This window comes from Tiliqua scincoides, chromosome 6 (genome assembly GCF_035046505.1).
Source record: "Tiliqua scincoides isolate rTilSci1 chromosome 6, rTilSci1.hap2, whole genome shotgun sequence".
Lineage (NCBI taxonomy): Eukaryota > Metazoa > Chordata > Lepidosauria > Squamata > Scincidae > Tiliqua > Tiliqua scincoides.
Window position 1 is genome coordinate 62,287,404 of NC_089826.1, and position 18,302 is coordinate 62,305,705.

Genomic DNA, 18,302 nt, shown 5'->3' on the forward strand with positions numbered 1-18,302 from the left:
CAGGATTGGGCTGCCCCTTGACTACGTCATAGTTTATTGATTTGAATGCCACCCGAAAAGGGAGGAATGGGAGAGAATGCCACATCCCCCCAAAAAGGTATGCACTGTTTCCAGTGGGGGGGGGGGAGGAGATCAGGAGGCTTTGGTGGGGAAAAGGGGATTGTTTCTCCTTACCCCTCTGTAAGTCTCCTGCTCTGTAATGGGTCTGCTTGGACCGCACCAGTCCAAGGAAAAGAAAGTGGTGGAGAGGCTTGGAGAAGAGGAGATAGGATCTGATGTGCATCATTGCCGCAGATCACCCCTCCCCACTTCTCCCCTCTCCCTGCCCAGTTTTGCCCTCTCCCCAGCCCCTCCCTGCCTCTATTGCCGCCTAACCTGCTCCAGTGGTTGCGGTGGGAACTGGTGGTGTTGTTGCAGTGCTCCTGCCTGCCACATGTGCAAAATGGCCAACAATGGAGCACTTCTGCTGTCACAGTGCACTTCAGCTGGCAGCCTCAATCCTCAATAAAGTTGAGGCTTACTGCTGAGTAGACATGCATCGGCTTGCACTGCCTCTCTCCCTCTTTTATAGGCTGCAGTATTTCAGGAGGGACTTGGCAAAGGAAGTAAAGCTCACTTTTTATTTATGTACAGAGGGCACTACAGATTATTATAGATTATCTTTGTCATAGCAGGTGCTGGGGTTAACACTCCCAATCCCAAGACTAATGCATCAATACAGCTTTTTTTATGAGAATGTACACTTACTACCATCAGCCACTCGTGTTAATTAATTCGTTGCTCAGCTTTCTTTTCCAGTAATATTTAATGGAACTTGTATTCTTAATCATGTGATCCAGTTTACAGTTAGTATTTTCAGTCCCTGCAGAACATTTGTTAGTTCCATACCAGCACTTATAGTAGCAACTTCAACTTATACTTGGCATGAATGTTTATGCTATTTCCATGCGCTTCTAAATGTTTTCTTTTTGGGTGATGGCTTTCACAGTATAATTCTTCAGGCTGGGATTTTAACAGGTCTGATGCTTTAGGCACAGTTTTTGCTCATTACACTCACACGTTCCTATCATATCTGAGTTACTTGTCCTCTGACAGTAATCTCCTGTTTTATTTTCTGAACGTCTATCTTTATCTCAATTTGAAATGTGTTCAAAATAGGAATGTGCCATTCAGCAAGAGTGATGCGACTGGTTTCGAGGAGTATAAACCGTATTTTTGGATTGGTCAAACATAGGACCTGCTACATTAGACTCCATATAGAGTCATAAAAATGCTGTAGTGTATGGTGTGTGGTGACCCAGCTAATGTTCTGCCAAAATTTGCACAATAAAAAGTTATTTCCAATCATTCATATTCAGCTATAAAAAGGTATAATTGTCTAAAATGGGGTATATTTGGCATTTCTTTAGAAAAAACTTTTAGATTTTTTAAAAACAAGATTAAAAAAAGCTCAAGTTTTCTCTAAGCCTGCATTTCTCAAACTGTGGGTTGGGACCCAGTAGGTGTGTCATGAGCCAATTTCAGGTGGGTCCCCATTCATTTCAATGTGTATTTTATTTTAAATATATTAGACTTGATGCTACCATAGTATGTGACTGCATTTGGGGAAATGTTACATACTATGTCCATACATACATACATACCTACAGTCACTTCTGCACTTTTAACAGACTGTATATGCTTTTAACAATGAGGGCTTACTCCCGGCATAAGGATTGTATCCTCTGGAATGTTTGGGGAATTTTTTTTAAGCAGATCAGCAACTGCTTGGGAGGGTTAGGAGAATTCCTCTTTACTTTAAATAAATTTTTAAACTTATTCATATTGTAAACGTATACTTACAGCGCAATCCTAATTTGTGCTGGAACAGGTAGGCCAGTGGGCCTGTACTATATCCAGCGCAAGTTTCTGGTGCTAAGTGACTCAGCCAGGGGCAAGAGGAATTGCTTCCCCTTAGCTGGACAGAGTCACTGCAGCTCCAATGGGGCTACTCAGACCTGCACCACTGAAATCAGCAGCGCAAATTCGAGCAGCCTGGGGGTGGCACAGGCTGCCTGGGAACAGGGTTGGGATCCGGCATAACAGCTGGAGCCTGGCCCTGCCTCCCACTCCCTGCCCTGGGACCGCCTGCCCTCCCCCCCAAAACAGCTCTTCCCTGCCCTCCTCACACACACCCCCCGACCCCTGCATCGGCTAAGCTCAGCCGACAAAATTCACCCATTCCCTAGGGCCCATGTTGGCGCAGCGAGGCTGGCGCATGTTCATGTGCCAGCCTAACCCCACTTAGGTCAGCTTTATGGCACTTTCGCAACAATGATAGGCCGGCGCACGGAAGTTGCTGCTCAGGATTGCGCCCTTAATTAGTTTGATTTGATTTTGTAGTATGGGTGTGTTAAAAATCTTCCTGCTTAATGATGCCGGGGTGGTGTAGTGGTTAGGGAATTGGACTGAGACCTGGAAGATCCAAGTTCAAATCTTCCCTCAGCCACGAAGCTTCCTGGGTAACCTTGGACCAGTCACTTTCTCTCAGCCTCACCTACCTCACAGGGTTTTTGTGAGGGGAAAAAAGGAGGGGAGCAGCCCTGAGCTCTTTGGAGGAAGGGCGGTATAAAAACGTGATAAATAAATAAATAATAAAAATAAATGTCACTTCTGGCCATGACATCATTTCCAGATTAACAAAATCACTTCCGGTGGGTTCCAGTTTATTATCCAGGTTGTAAAAAAGTTTGAGAACCACAGCTGCAAGCGATAGGAAAAAAAACAATGTTGGAAAAAAATGGGGGGCTGCTGCTGACAGCCTTGATAAACTTCTATGTGTTCTCTATGTGTCCACCTAAAGAGAAGCTAGCTAGCAAGTAAGAATCTTAAACGAGTCCAGAAATAAAACAGTCACTATACCGCTGTAAAGAGGTCTCCTTCAAAGCATATTTTAAAGCCAGATGAGACATAGACGTGTGTGAGGTCAGTCAATCTACCATCTTGCACTGGAAGTCATACAATTGGCAATTTTGCAACTTCTCAGACATTTTCTCATACTACTTGCTTTTGTAGACAAAATGGAATCACTATATTTTGATGATGAGTCAGTATGCTCTCTCTCTCTCTCTCTCTCTCTCTCTCTCTCTCTCTCTCTCTCTCTCTCTGTGATGGATTTTTAAGAGTCTCGAAAGATTGCAGGAGAGGTAAAGATGGAGAGAGCAGAAATAAAACAGACACACAAATGTAGGGAGTAGAATAGGTTTATTGATCCTGACTGGAGTGTGACTCCCTAAAATTTTATTTCATCATCCAAACTCACAACATGGGAATGAAAACCTGAGGAGAGCATGAGCTAGGAGCAGAAGAAATAATAAAGAGAATTGTGACACATTAATTTGGATTAGGCGTAAAGGAGAAGCTGGAAAGCAGTCCTAAAAATTGACAAGCACCTTCAATGAAAACTACAGTCAGGCTGCAATTCTAAGCATATGTACTAGGTAGGGAGTAAGCCCCATTGAACAAAATAAGACTGAGGATGCATAGGATTGCACTGTAAGACTCTGAAGAGGGGAAAGTTCTCAGGCTAATGTTTTTTGGGGGGGGGGGGGTTGAGAGAAAGAATGCCTATATTTTATTACCATTTATTAAGGTCATATATTTATGAATAGATATTGCAGTTGTATATTGTTGAGGAAATTTCTTAGGGACTCTCCCAATGTTACTGTAGCAGCATGGGAGCTGTTGGGGCATGTGCCCTTCCTACGCTGCTAAGGTAATGATGATACGTCAAGGTAACATTGGAGGAGCTGGCAAGATGTCTCCTCTCCACTGCTGCATCATCCCTTCTGGCAACTGGAATAAAAGCTGCATAAGGGCCCAATCCTTTTCAACTTTCCAATGCTGATGCAACCACAGTGCAGCCCCAAGATAAGGGAACAAATGTCACCTTACTTTGAGGTGGCCTCTGTTGGTATGACTGCATCTGTGCTGGAAAGTTGGGTGGGATCGGTCCCCGAGAAGGATACACGTGGGCTTCTCTCATGCCAGCTAGAATTGTCAAAGTTACTAGAGCCATGTTGGAAGGACACACACGGTGGCAGTTCCCATGCAGCTAGAGTAATATCAGTAGGGGGTCCTGTGGGAAACATTCCTTTCTCTGTGTGATATATTGGAGGAAATTAAAGGAAGAACAACAAATCATTCCTGACTGAAAGAGCTGCCAAGCAGCAACACCAAGTAGGCTGTGGAAGGCAGGCAGCATATCCACGGGACAAGGTCTTAAGGAAGTGTTTACCTCCACATCCCAGCACAAAGAACCCAATCTTATCCTTCCCCACCCCCTTCCACTGGTGCAGCCACACTGAAAATGGGTGCACTGAATCCAGCAGGGGGTGGCAGCTTGGGTGGCTTCAGAGGTGAAAGGGAATTTAAATCCCCTTACATGTTTGTAAGCCGCCTGCTCTGCAATGGGTCTCCTTGGACTTGTGCTAGCAATTTTGCTAGCGCAAGTCAGAAGAGAGAAAGGGGGACAGAGTTTGCAGGAAAAGGACTAGCACTGCAGTGTCCAATTGACCAACTGAAGCAGTTGCTTCAAAAAACCAATTTTTGGGGGGAGGGGGCGCTCACTTCTGTCTGCTTCCTTGCCTCCAGTGCTACGCCTCCTCCTACTTCTGGATTGGAACAGGCAGAGAGAACAAGGAAAAGTGGAGAGGAGGAGAATGCTGGGATAGAGGATTTGAGAATGGGAGGAACAGAGGCCAGCATGTCATCAGATTAGGTGGGGGGGACAGCATTTGTCATGCTGCTTCCGGTGTTAAGAGATGTTGGACCAACCCTGCTTTGGGACAATCCTGGAAGGCTGGGACCTTAAATACAGACCAAGGAAGCCCACACTGCTTGCATGGGCAGGAGATGTTTTGTGTAAATGATCTTTAGGTTGAATGGGAAAAAGCTATGCCAAAATTCAGAAGGACAGGTTTACGTGACAAATATGTCCAAGTTTTAATAAAACTTTTTTTTAATCTTTTCTTGGTATTTAAATTGCTGTAAAATATTCACTTAAGAGGACAACACTTCGGATTCCTATCTGGCTGTGAATACTCACGGGGGGCATTAAAACAGTCCCCTTTTAAATAGCTGCACATGCTTATCACAAGCAACCTCATTTTACTCTGAGATAAATGCAGCTTATAATGAAAGAGCTTTTAATATGTCATCAAAAGTAGTCAATGTGTTTTGTGCGAGATGCCAGCCAGAAACAAAAGAGCATATAAAAATTAATGATCTAACTCTTGCACACATTACTCTGTGTGTGTGGGGGGGGGGGGGGGGAAGAGGTCTGCGCAAAACACACACACTCAAATGTAATGAGACAATTACAGAAGAAATAATGAGGTGATCAATTTCTAATATATAACATCACCGTCCTGGAATTAGTCATAATTTCAATCACGTAGTCTGCTTTTGTCAGATATGCAAAATGCAAATGAGACATTTTGCTACAACTCCAAGTCTCCTTCAGGAGTCACGGGAGGGAGGGGGGCTGATAATGAGGAGTCCATGAGGTTAATAAACATTTCATTTTTTAAAGATGCTATTAATTTTCTAAAGAAATGGGGAACAAAACCAGGTCCCCCCCCCCCCCAAAAGTATTTAAAACTGGTATATCAGGTTGTTTTTGATTTTTTTTTTTACTGAAGCACCCTAAAAAGATAATGGTGTGTACTATAATGTTCTATTCATAGTGGTTTTCCACTAAACATGCAATGGTGTATCACCACGACAAATCCAGTAATGCGTTTTGTCTAATGTACTACAATACCTGACACCTTTAGTAGCACATCAGGAATTAATCACTCTGACTCTCCAGTTTTAGCTGTTTGTTTTGCTAAATAGGACACATCAAACTCTAGTTTACCTTCTGTCAATGGAAACCTCTTCTCCCCCCCCCCCCCCAAAAAAAAAAAAAAGTACAGGAAGGATAAATTTTACCTTTGCAAATAGTTTTTGTGCTTCTTTTCATTTTTGTGGCAGAAATGGAAGTGATGTCATCCACCCAAACAAGGATCTAAGCTCTTAAATACAGGAGGCCAACACAGATAACAAACAGAGCAGTGTTTCTCAATCAGTGATATGGATACTGCCAGTGGTACTTGAAGTGGTGTCTGGTGGTACTTGTGGAACTCTGGACACCTGCCACCCAGTAGCAAAATGAGGAACGCAATTCAAATTGCAGTAGGAGGCTCTAAAGCATGTTTTTCCACACTTGAAAAAGCCCTCCTGTCCACCCTAAGTCTCTTACTGATATTTGTCGCATTGCATTTGGCCTTCCAACTGAGAACTAACTGGCAAAGATGTCATCACCCGTTACTGCCGTTGGTACTTTGAACAGGTGAACCATGTGAAGTGGTATGGCAGAAGACAAATGTTAGGACACACTGGAATAGAGCATTGAGCTGGTCTTGTGGCAGGCAAGGACACAAGGGCCTAATCCTACAACTTTCCAACAGGGTGCACACTGCATCCTGCCATGAGTGGGGCAGTTACAGAGGCCTCATTAAGGTAAGGGAATGCTTGTTCCCTTACCTTGGGGCTGCATTGTTGCTGCATCAACTCTGCAAAGTCAGATAAGATAGGGCCCCAAAGGGATTCTTCTAACCCACTTATGTCAAACATAAGGCTTGTGGGCCAAATGTGACCCCCCCGAAGCAATTTATTTGGCCCCCATTATAACTGAGTTCTCCCAGCATGATAATTGGGCTTTCTCATATCTTGAAAGTATGAACAAGATTTGCACACTTTCTCTTCTGTCATTTGCAGCTAATGAGGTTCTATATGAGAACAAAATGCTTATTTATGGCCATCATTTGCTTAATAATGTCACTTTCTGCTTAATGATGTCACTTCTGGCCCTCAGCAGTCACAACTAATTCTAACTTCAGTCCTCTGTATGAGACAAGTTTGACATCCCTCCCTTAACCTTTTCTCCCCTTTGTACTTGAGCAATAGCCCAGCTCCTAAACTGTTTAAAAATTAGGTCAGCTGAACTGTCCCTAACATTCGTGTGGTAAGTCACTTGCCTCCACTGAGCAGCAGTGATTTTCAACCACAGTGCCACAGCACATTGGTTTGCCATGAACAACCATGAACAGCCATGTTCAGTTGCCATGAACAGCCATGAACAGTCTGCAGGTGTGCCACGGGAATTTGGGGGGGGGGGTCATTTATTAGTAGGGCCATTGTGAGCACCCCACCAGCAGCATGTTTTGTCAATTGTCAAAAAACAGATGGTGCGCCTTGACAATTTCAGTGCCTTGTCAGTGTGCTGCAAGATGAAAATGGCTGAAAATTGTAGGGCTAGAGCATAAATTCCAAATGATTTCTGAAGCCATTTCTGTTATCTGCCTCTCTTTGGGAGTCAACAACCTTGTGAAATTACCCAACAATTGCATTTTAGGACCCATTTACACAGCCCTATAATGCATGCCACCCCAAACATCTTGGTCCTTTGTGTCAGCGTTTCCCAAAGCAGGATCTTAGACTGGATCTACATATGCAGTAGACTAGAGTGGGAACAAGGTGATGAGGTCTAGCAGTTGCAAAATAGACTTACCAATTCATACAACCAGTGAAAAATCACATATTTGAATGTACCCTTGCATAACTTCAAATAGGAGTGCAGTAGAGAAAGGTAAGATGAGATTTTTTATTTTTTTTTGGGGGGGGGGCATTGATTTGTTAGTTTTCTCTTTAGGAAATTAGGAGACTTTAAATGGGGAAGCAGTAAAAAAAAAAAAAAAAAAGATACCCTTGACCAGTCCACTTTGTCACTGCCCTTAATCTTCAGCCTGCAAAGATCCAGCCTTAGAATTCTAAGCCTAGAGGCCTAGAGAAAATGGAGGACATTTCTCCCTTTGAAGTTCACTCATTTTATTTGCTGAAGATGTCTCTTCCAATCTGCCTGTTAATAGAGACCAGATTGTTTTTATCACTGTACATTATAAGGTCACCGGAGATGCGGCTCTATCGTTTGAGTTTTATATTTGGTCTTCATTTTGTCGCCTACACAAGAATTCATCTACCAGAACTCATCCAGGGCTTTCACAGATTGATGCTGATATCTATATTCCATGCTTTTGTGACCTCCAAGGTTAGATTATTGAAGGGTATTAGTTTATAGCCTCTCATAAAATGCTCTCTGGACTCCAAGTTGCACAGAGGTCTTTTAGTATAAGCCTCAGCGAGATGACTGATCTTGCTGTATACGTCTTTGTGGAGTATCACCGACACATGTCAAATGTTAAAAGTTTCCTTTATTACACACAAAACTCAACCTGGTCAAGAATGCGCACTTCTCAGAATTGATATGTCAGTATTCTCTACATGCCTGGACAAACATGGGAGCTAAACAAGGCAAGGCTCTGATACGTTCTGAGAAACAGAAGCACAAGTTGCCAGACCCTAACCCAGAATGCTCTTTATCAGTTTCAAGGAAAGATGCAACCATTGCACCTGTTTCTGGCTCTCCTCCCACCCCACCCCCCGCTTTAGAAAACAAGATTCCAGTTTTACCCAACAGCACAGGAGGGAGAAGGTGGGTGAAGAATCCACACAGGAATGGGGTAGGAATGGGGCATCATCTGTGTTCCTTCTTCTGCCTTGGAAAGGGATTTGCAGAATCTCTGGGTTGCAACCCCTGCCATGTGGCATCACTAGGGGGTGTGCGACACAAGGGGTGACACACACAGGGGGGGTGACACCACTATGGCCAAAAAATTTTAAATCTCAGTATTTTTTAATAATACCACGTTGTTATATATCATTTGATGTGTAATTTCATGCAGAATGCAATGAAACAAACCGTGTTGAAATATCTCTATTCTATGAAACATTGTAGCTGAAAAACCAACAGGGGTGGGGCAATGGCGCATCATCACAACCACCACCCAGAGCATTGCTCCGCCCACTGCATGGGAAGAGGTCCATCATGGTGGTGACATGCCGGTCTCCTGCACTGGGTGATGCAAACTGTGTCTGGCACTGATGCCACGGTGTCTGTCAGCCACCTTCTGTCTCCCAGTCCCTGGGAACTGTCTGCTTTTCCACTGCACTGTTCCCATAAGAAGCAGGAGGAGTGGAACTCAAAACAATAACCTGAATTGCAGCCGCACCTGCCCGAATAGGATGATAGGATGCATTCCTGCGTGTTTACTCCAGAAGCTCAAGGCTATGTTTAGTCTTCACACGCATCAACTTAGCTGCAGCTGTTTTATAAGATGCCTCTTAATGATGAGAACCTGGGCAATAGTTTATATTTACAGTAACACACAGCACTCTGCTGTCAATTAGTTTGGATTATGCTAATTAGCACTGATTTCCTGTGAAATCAGTTGGAGTAAGCACCACAATCTTTATAAGTTCCTGTATTCAGCCACTGCTTTGCCCCCAGACCTTGCAGGCTGTGTAGTCCAGCAGGACATATGAAAATGCTATAAGTCTTACAGCATCATAGAGATGCCTGTGTAGGTTTTATGCCTAGAAACAGTGTAAATTTTATGCCAAGGAATGCCTCTGATGCTTTCAGATTTTAAACATACAAGGTTGCAATCCTAACTAACTTTCCAGTACTGAGGTAAGGGCAATGTTCCAAAGTAAGGGAACAAGTATTCCCTTATCTTGAGGAGACCTCCGAGAAGGATTTGATTTGGGCCTAAAGCTCTTTTATGACAACCTTGGACTAGACTTGCTTCTTTCTTGGAACCCAAAAGAACTTCCAACCCTGGCCACAGCCACGGGTTGCAATCACACCTGGAAAGGGGGGAAATGTCCTCAGCTCATCCCAAGCCAGGCAGCCTGTTAAAATTGGTACTGACTTCCCCTCTGGCCCTTGCATATTCCTACCCAATCCCCAAGGGTGGCAAGCTAATCTCAGACTATCCCTACGTGTCACCTGAGTGACAAATAGCTACCACAGCACAAACAGGAGCGAAAATGCTGACAGAGAGATGCCAGAGTGAGGATTCTGTGTTTCTTGCTTCATGCAGGGGCTGGGGCTGGGCAAGAAGTCCACCACTTGAACTGAGGTATAGCTGCACTCCCATTGCTGGAAGACTGGTGGGCAGCGTCTGCCTAGTTTCTTGTGCTCCCATTTTGTGGTTCATCCGTTGCTTGCTTCCTCCATTTATTCAGAGGAAGGAAACTGGGAAGCCAGAAAAACAGAGTGTGGTACAAGAGACTTAGGTTGGGAAAATGGACCATTAAGCTTGATAGCAGTCGTCCCCCCCCCCCAGAAGGAGGTATGGGAGACTGGCAGCCCAACCCTAAAGGTGCATCATGCTGGTGTAGATCCCCCTGTACCAGCTTCTGAGTGTCACAAACATGTCATCAAGCCCATTTGCACTGACATGCCTGTGCTGCTGGCTCTCACAATGACATGTGCTGGCCTGCCGGACACCAAATCCTGCGATGGCTGGAGCAGGTATGATTGTGCCAGGCGGTGCAGGTGGTGGGTCGCAGGAGGTCATTCTGGGAATGGGGATCACGCATATCTGGGCAAGGGGAGGGTGGCATGGGGAAGGATCAGGTCCAAGAAGGAGGTGGGACTGGTGGCAGCAGTGCATGCTGAATCCTAATCCCCACTGCCGGGTCTGGAAGACCTACACAGGTCTGTAGGTACCTGTACCTACCTGTACCTGTAGGTACCAGGTACAAATTTGGTACCTGGTGCAAATTTGAGTAGCCCCATAGGGCAGGCTGGGGTGTTACACAGGGTAAGGGGAAAATATCCCCTAACCCTGAGATGACTTTCAACAGCCTCCTAACCCATGTGGCTTGGCTGTACTGGCTCAAGTTAGAATTGTGCTGTGAATCTGCTTTGGGAGAGGGATAGGAAGGGGATACCATGTTTACTGACGTGGAAGAAGGGAAGATGGATACTGAAAGATCCAAATGCAGTTGGGATGGAAACTGGACATGTTTACCAACTGACTCAATGCAGGGATGGGCAGCCACAAGTATTGTCTATTGTTGCAAGCTTGACAGGCCTACTGCACGGTCCACCCACTCTCAGAGGTCAGATTTACCCAATAGTGCCGGTTAGAAGACTTGTAGCCAAGCCCAGACTTCATTCTTGGAAGCCAAGTCTGCTGGTAGATCCATTGCCTGCCCTGGAATTCATCACCTGGACTCACAAAGGCTACACGTATCTGCTTTACATTATGTCTCCATTATACTTTCTTAGAGGATAGGCCTATTCGTATCTGACATCCAGAGGGCTTAGAATCTGTTTTGAACCTTACCTGTAGGATCTGTCCTATACTCAGCTTTACCAGCTGTCTGGTCTGAACATTTATCAGCCAGGAATCTAAAAAACCAGATAATTGTCCCATAGGAATGAATAATATCCCTGCTGTTGGTATTTGGGGGATGTCACCAAGGTGGCATCAGGGCATATATTCAGGATCCCTATATTTGTGCATTTTACAACTCTACACACTGGGATCACACAGGAGATAGATCTGTATATGCTGCTGTCTCAGTAAACATTATGCAATTCTATAGGACCAAATGCTGAAAATGTTTGAAACTTTCAACACTTGTCATACATTGTGCTTGAATGTTCAAATGAGAACTAATTTGTAATCCTAGCATGCCAACTTGACATTAATTCTGGGGCACTAGCCTCAGAAGATTTGCTCAGAAATGGGAGCAATCTAATTCCTTCCTTTGTCCTTTTCTTTTCTGGACAAGATATGCTTCATGCCCAAATGCCCAGGAAGGTGTTTGCAAGAAAGGTGCAATTCAAGTTTCCTTCATATTTGATTGTTGGAATTTGAGATGACTAGGGCAATCAGTGGGAAAAATGAGATTCCCAAACTCTTCTTTTAGTGCCATGACAGTAATAGCTTCAGTGCCAACCAAGACACCTGTAACAAGCCACTGAACTTTTTTTTTTTCTCTCTCTCTCCAGGATGACCCTAGAACTGAGTAAGTCTAAAGAAAGATGAATGACATTTTCTTTGACATTTCATGCTAGACTTGATGTTCTAACAGTGCAGTGACTGGGAGAAACCTCCATGGCGTGCATCCCTTTAAAGCTCCACTTGCGGAAAGATAATTTTTTATTTAAACTACAGCCTGAAAAAAGTACAGAATGCCAGGAGACATGTCAATTGATGCTGAGGCTTGAACTCCTGATTTGCTTTAAAAGGCAAGTCATGGAGCAAGGCCATGTGGTTATTAATGTAGAGAGGGAGTGGGAAGAAAATACTGGTTAAGGATCTTGGCTTTATATAATATTTTAAAACAAAGATACTCCCGAGTTTTGAATGAAGAGGATACTCAATTTGAAAAAATATATAGTCTTAAAGAGGATAATAAAAAGGGTATGGCAAAACAGTTATACAATTTAATGAATAAAGATAGAGACTATATGATTGGGTTAATACAAATTAAATGGGAAAGAGAGGTGGGAATGTCAGTACAGGAGATAGACAGAATAATGAAAGGAATATTGGAGATTAGAATGGAAAAATTTAGAGAATTGGAGATGAAATTAATATTGAAATGGTATAGGACACCTGCCAGCTGGCTTATATGATTAAGGGAAGGAATTCAAATTGTTGACACTGTAGGAGGGTAAAGGGTTATTATGCCCATCTTTGGTGGGAATGTTCTAAGGTAATTGATTTTTGGCAATTGATATTTGAAAAAGTGGAGGAATTATGTAACCTTAAACTGGAGCTCTCTGGGAAAATGTTATTTATGGGAGTTTTGGGAAATAATAAAGTAAAAAAAAAATCAGGCTTTATTCAAAGCTATGATTCTAGCTATCCATGCAGTTATAGCATATGGGTGGAAAGATGCATCAAAATGGACTGTGGAAAAATGGAATTGGTATTTATATGAATGGATACAATCAGACATAGTATCAATACTGAAACAGGATAAGACATGGGAAGATAAGAAAACCAAGATAAAAAAGAAATGGTTGAGATATATAAGATGTGTAAGGGAAGGGGGGCCCAATACTGTTATAATGGATAAAATCCAAAAGGTGTGCTTATGGCTGCAGATATAAATACTTAATGTTAATGGTTGCTGTTCATGGGGGGAGGGAAAAAAAGGGGGGGAAAGATTGTTGATCTATGATTATGTAAATATAAGTGGAATGTATACTTTAAAAAATTAAACATCAATAAAATAAAAAAACAATTTAAAAAGAAAAAGAAACATCCCCTCCCCACCTCAATTCCACTCTCCCACTGCCTGGCCTTTCCTCAGCACCTGGAACTACCTCTGCTGTCAGCCAATCTTCTGGATCCAGTGTAGGTGGGATTGCTCAGGTCTCCCTGCCGGTGCTACTTACTCTGAAGGTGCCACAAACATGCCTTAGTTTGAGACACCCTTGGCTGGCACAGGGACTGCTGAGCCGGCTGAACGTCAGGTTTGGATTGCGCTGTGAGTCTCACATGCAGAGACCTTCCTAACCTTTCCTTTGAGCAATCCCTATACACGTGTAGACTCTATGCCATTATAAAAAGAGAATTGGAAAGTTTTGTGAACACACAGTTGCCCAGATCCAGCCAGCTCTAGTAAACGCAAGACGTTCTGATGCCCATGTTATGATACATGTTTCCGTATTTACCCTACGTGCTCAGCGCTGGAGGTTCCTCTCCAATGAGATCAATTATCCATCTCTTCAAGTTAGAATTGTGTTTGCATTTTGTAGCAGCTGCATAATTCTAGATTGCGGCAGTGTCTTTTGCAATAGAGTTATCATATTAGAGATAAATTTTCTTATATATGTGTTGGGGGATATAAACACGAATATATTTATGTGCAAACCTACAGACTTCTTATATCAAGAGAATGACCATTTTATTTGTGGTCATTATTTCCATTATTTGTGGAAGGGAAAACAATTTTTAAATAAACCAAATACCACTGCCTAAAAAAAAAAAAAATTAATGTAGAGACATGAGGCAAGTCACCATCGTAAGCCTGCAAAAAGATAAGAACTACACAAAATCCTGGAAAAAAGAACTTTAGTTGGTGGGGTTTTTTACATTTCAGTTTAGACAAAGACTTCTTATTACAAAGCAGATATATTTTGTACCTTTCAACACTCAGATGCAGAAGATTGATGTCTACATACAAGCCCAGGAGGAGGTGGGTTCGGTAGTGGCAACACACACCAAATCCTGGCCCCCTTCCTGGTCCTGATCTGCCTTCCCAGGTCAACACAGACTTGCGCCAGTGATTGAGCTGACACATGTCTGAGTTGACCCATAGTGGCTAATGGGGCTTACCACAGGGCAAGGCAACAAATGTCCACTTACCCCGAGGAGTCTTCTAGCAGCCAGAAATTCCCCATGGGATACAGCAAAAGCTGCGCTGCTGCCACTGCATCTCTGTACAGGATGTCTACATACAGCACAGTGAATTATGGGCTTGATCCACCCTCCCCTCTGCCTGCATCATGGCCCTAGTCAACCTTGCCCTGCCTCCCTCCAACCCCATGTGCTGGCTTAAATTTTCGGCTATCCACTGGCATGTGGAAAGACACTCTGGCCTCCCTGCCAGCGGTGCAGCACAGGTTAGGATTGGGCTATGAATTCTAGAACTATTAAATCCTTGCAGATAGATATCACTGCAGGCAAAACTACACATTACCTTAGGCACGTCATTAGAACTGATGTGTTTGTTTCCATAAAAAGGAACTATGGGAAGCAGTATCCAAATGTGGACTGTGGCGTGGGAGGGGGGGTCTTTAATCCTTTCCCCCACCATGAGCTTGATCCAGATTCCCCCACCATAGCTGCTGTTTGCCATAGGAAGAAAATTTCCATTGGTGCAAATGTGAGCTTTTCTTTGGGGACAAACAGCAGCTGAGAATGGGCCCACCCATTCTGGACTGAGAACATGGTGGAAGCAAAAGCCTCATACCACAGTACCAACAGAGTTCCCCTGCTGTGGCTCCTATTTAGAAAAAGACTCCAAAGCATATCAGCTCTAATGATGCACTTAACATGACATGCAATTTGGCCAAATCTCAGACTGACTCCCTGTGAATGAGTCAGGATGCGAGGTAAAATAATGAGTCGGTGTGGGTGTGGAAATCCCAGTTAATAGTATAAACATTGGCCACCACATGGGCTTACGTATGTTAAAAAGAGAGTGCTCATCTATGCACACCAATGATACCTACTATTGAACTTCTGTTTGCATTTGTCGTTGTACGACCTGACATTTTGAAATAACCCAGAACAGCTATGTGACTGAAAATATACACCATGTGGATGCAAAAGCTGCATTCTCTTCTGCTCAGTCCCTTCTCTCACTCCCCAAATATCCATTCAATTGCAACTGATTGGTCATTCAGCGCACTGTTACACTCAAGCTACAAAGACCGTTCTGAACACTGTATCTTAAGCTAGATTACTCTTACAACTCTATTGCTGCAATCTATTTTCGTATGACACTCCAGGCACAGACCTTTCACATTACTGCAACTGTATTTTCCTTCACCATCCCTGGAAAAAGCAACCCCACGCTCACTTTTGTTGTGCTTTATTTCCCCTCAGGGGGCTGTAGCTAAGCTCATTAAGTGAAACATTTTAAGGGTTCCCTTCATCTGCACAGGCAATTCCTAGTACACTTTCCGCAGTAATTCTTAATTCTGGGACAAAAGCTTGCTAATGGCCTTGAATATACACATGCACACTCCAAACAAATATATATATGCATTGCAGTGCATTCTGGGGTGACCCTGGGAGAATCCAGGAACCTTAACGAGACCTGGAAGTGGGTCTTTCAAGCTTAAAAACAGTGCTGGAGGTTGAGTTAAATCTGCAGGTGCCAGACCCGCGGATTCCGAGGTCATACTGTATAGCCTGACAATGAATTTACAACAAGAACTTGAGAGACCAAAGTTCTACTGAACAACTGGCTTCCTTTCTCCAGCTGTTACATAAGTGTTACAAAGCATAAGTGTTACAAAGAATGAAAATCATAACATACACCATAAGTTGATAATTTCAAGGAGTTTTGTCACACAGTTCAAGGAGCAGCGTTGAAGCACTTCTAAGGAGCATTGTCTCAATCACAGTGTATGCCACCTGAGTCAGGATGAGTGAAGTGTTCCTGCATGGTGAGCCAAGATGAGGAGGAACGAGAGTCTCATTTCAAACCATCCACTGAGGGCTCACCACCTTCTTTTTATAGTCTTTTTCCTAAGAGCAGGAAAATTGAAAATATGTCTTAGCAACATTAAAAAAAAAAAAATCCTTTCCTATGTTTTCAATGCCAAAGGAGGTATTTGCATCCTTTCCTTTGCTCCAAAATTGGGTTTTTTTTCTTGACCTTCTTGATCCTCTGTATAGTTCAACCACCATCTTTGATCGAAAACGATCAAACTACCTTCACTAGCTAACCTTTCCTTTTTGACTCCAAAACATTATTCAGTCCTGTTTAATCCTGGGGAGATATGGTAAGATGCCGGGGAACAAACATGCTTGCTTTCCTAGGAAGTGAATTTAGGGAGTCTTGCTTTGATATCAGGGAGAAAACTGTATGTTGAAAAAGTGATTCAAAGCCAAAAGAGCACAGGGGATGAGTCAAAAGCCAGAGCTGAATCAATCTCATGTCTTCAGAGACAAAACCTTTTTTAGTCTGTGTCTCTGACACACAGGGCTGACCCAAGATCGCCTGGTGCCTGAAGCAGCATACGAAATGCCCCCTTACCCAATAATATGCTAGTCACCTCCCACTTTCCAGTGCTCTGCCCCCCCATCTCCTTACCATTACCTTTTCTTTTTGGTCTCCCTTTTCCATTTCAAATTCCAGGAGTGGAAAGAGGCACAGTGGAAGCAAGTAGGAGGATACACACTCCCCCCAATCAGCAGTTTGAGGCAACTGCCTGAGATCCTATGCATGTCTACTCAGAAGTAAGTCTCACTGAGTTCAATGGGACTTACTCCGAGGTAAGTGTATAGAATGGCGGCATTTGTTGGCCTCACGGATGGGCCACCCCTGCTGACATGGCTGCAAAAACCACTTTGAATCTGTGCGCGACAAGCAGGATATATGTATATATTGTGAGTATTTAAGACGATGGTATATATTCTGAGCCTTCAAACAGTAGACAGAGATTGAAGTCTTCACAAACACAGACCTTTCTGTCATAAATACAACGTGTATAAGGAAGAATAATAGGGGCTTTAAGTGGTATAATTACAAAAATGAGCATCTAGACAGGATTTTCTTTCAGGAAGTGCCCAGTTGTAATTTAACAGCTACAAATAGGGGTGGCCTACATTTGATGTGATCTGAAAGACAGCAGGCTTCCCGCTCTCATAATCCCTAGCACCTGCCTGGGCGGTGGTTGAGTCACAGTTTTTTGCAAAGTAACAGTTCCAGGTTCTGACTCGCCATCAATACTTCCAGCATCAGCGCCTTGGCAATTTTCCAGCACAGCACAGCCTGCATTCGTTTTCCCACCTGGCAAGCTCTGACAAGATTAGAGGCAAAGGTGCTATTGAGGAAGACACATAACCACAGTGGTCGTGCTACCAGTTCTGATTCAAAGAGGGTGCTGGAATTTCCTGGTGCTGCTATAGCAAGGGGGCATGCAAAACTCCAGAAGGGAGATGCTGTTTATTGCTGTCAACAGGAATTAACCATGCAGCTATTTGTTTTCTTGGGCAAAGAACCGATCGTAATATTACTCACTGTGCATTTTCCATCACCCCCTGACTCTGTATTAGTTTTAAAATGAAAATGTTGATCATGGTCAAGAAAAAAGTCAGGATTTGAGTGCCATGGAGAAGACAACACAGGTAAAGGCTGCCATCTTATACAGACTTGTCTTGGAGGAAGTGCAGGGTGACTAGACATTCTCTTTTTCTAGGACATGTCCTCGTTTCTCGCCCGTGTCCTGGAGAAGAACTTAAATGCCCTTCTTTTCCCTGTGAGTGTGTTCCAGCAGCAGCACATAGCCTTCTTGTAATTAATAAATTATGTATAATATAGTTTTAAATTTAAGAATAAGTAATATAGTGTTTAAATTAACCACATGAAATCAATATACAAGTGTTTTCAGCTTTTATTTTGTCATGCCCTACATTTTTTGGGAAGTCCTACATTTTGGGGTGCCTTGTCCTCGTCTGTGATTATGAGATTTCGTCATGCTGAGAAAGTGGAACTCAGTGGGACTTACTTCTGAGCAGACATGTGTGTAAGTGTACACTGTCAGATACAATTCAAAACAATTCAGAAAAAATCAGGGAGGGTTGGTCTGTCTATGACTGTTGGGCATCATA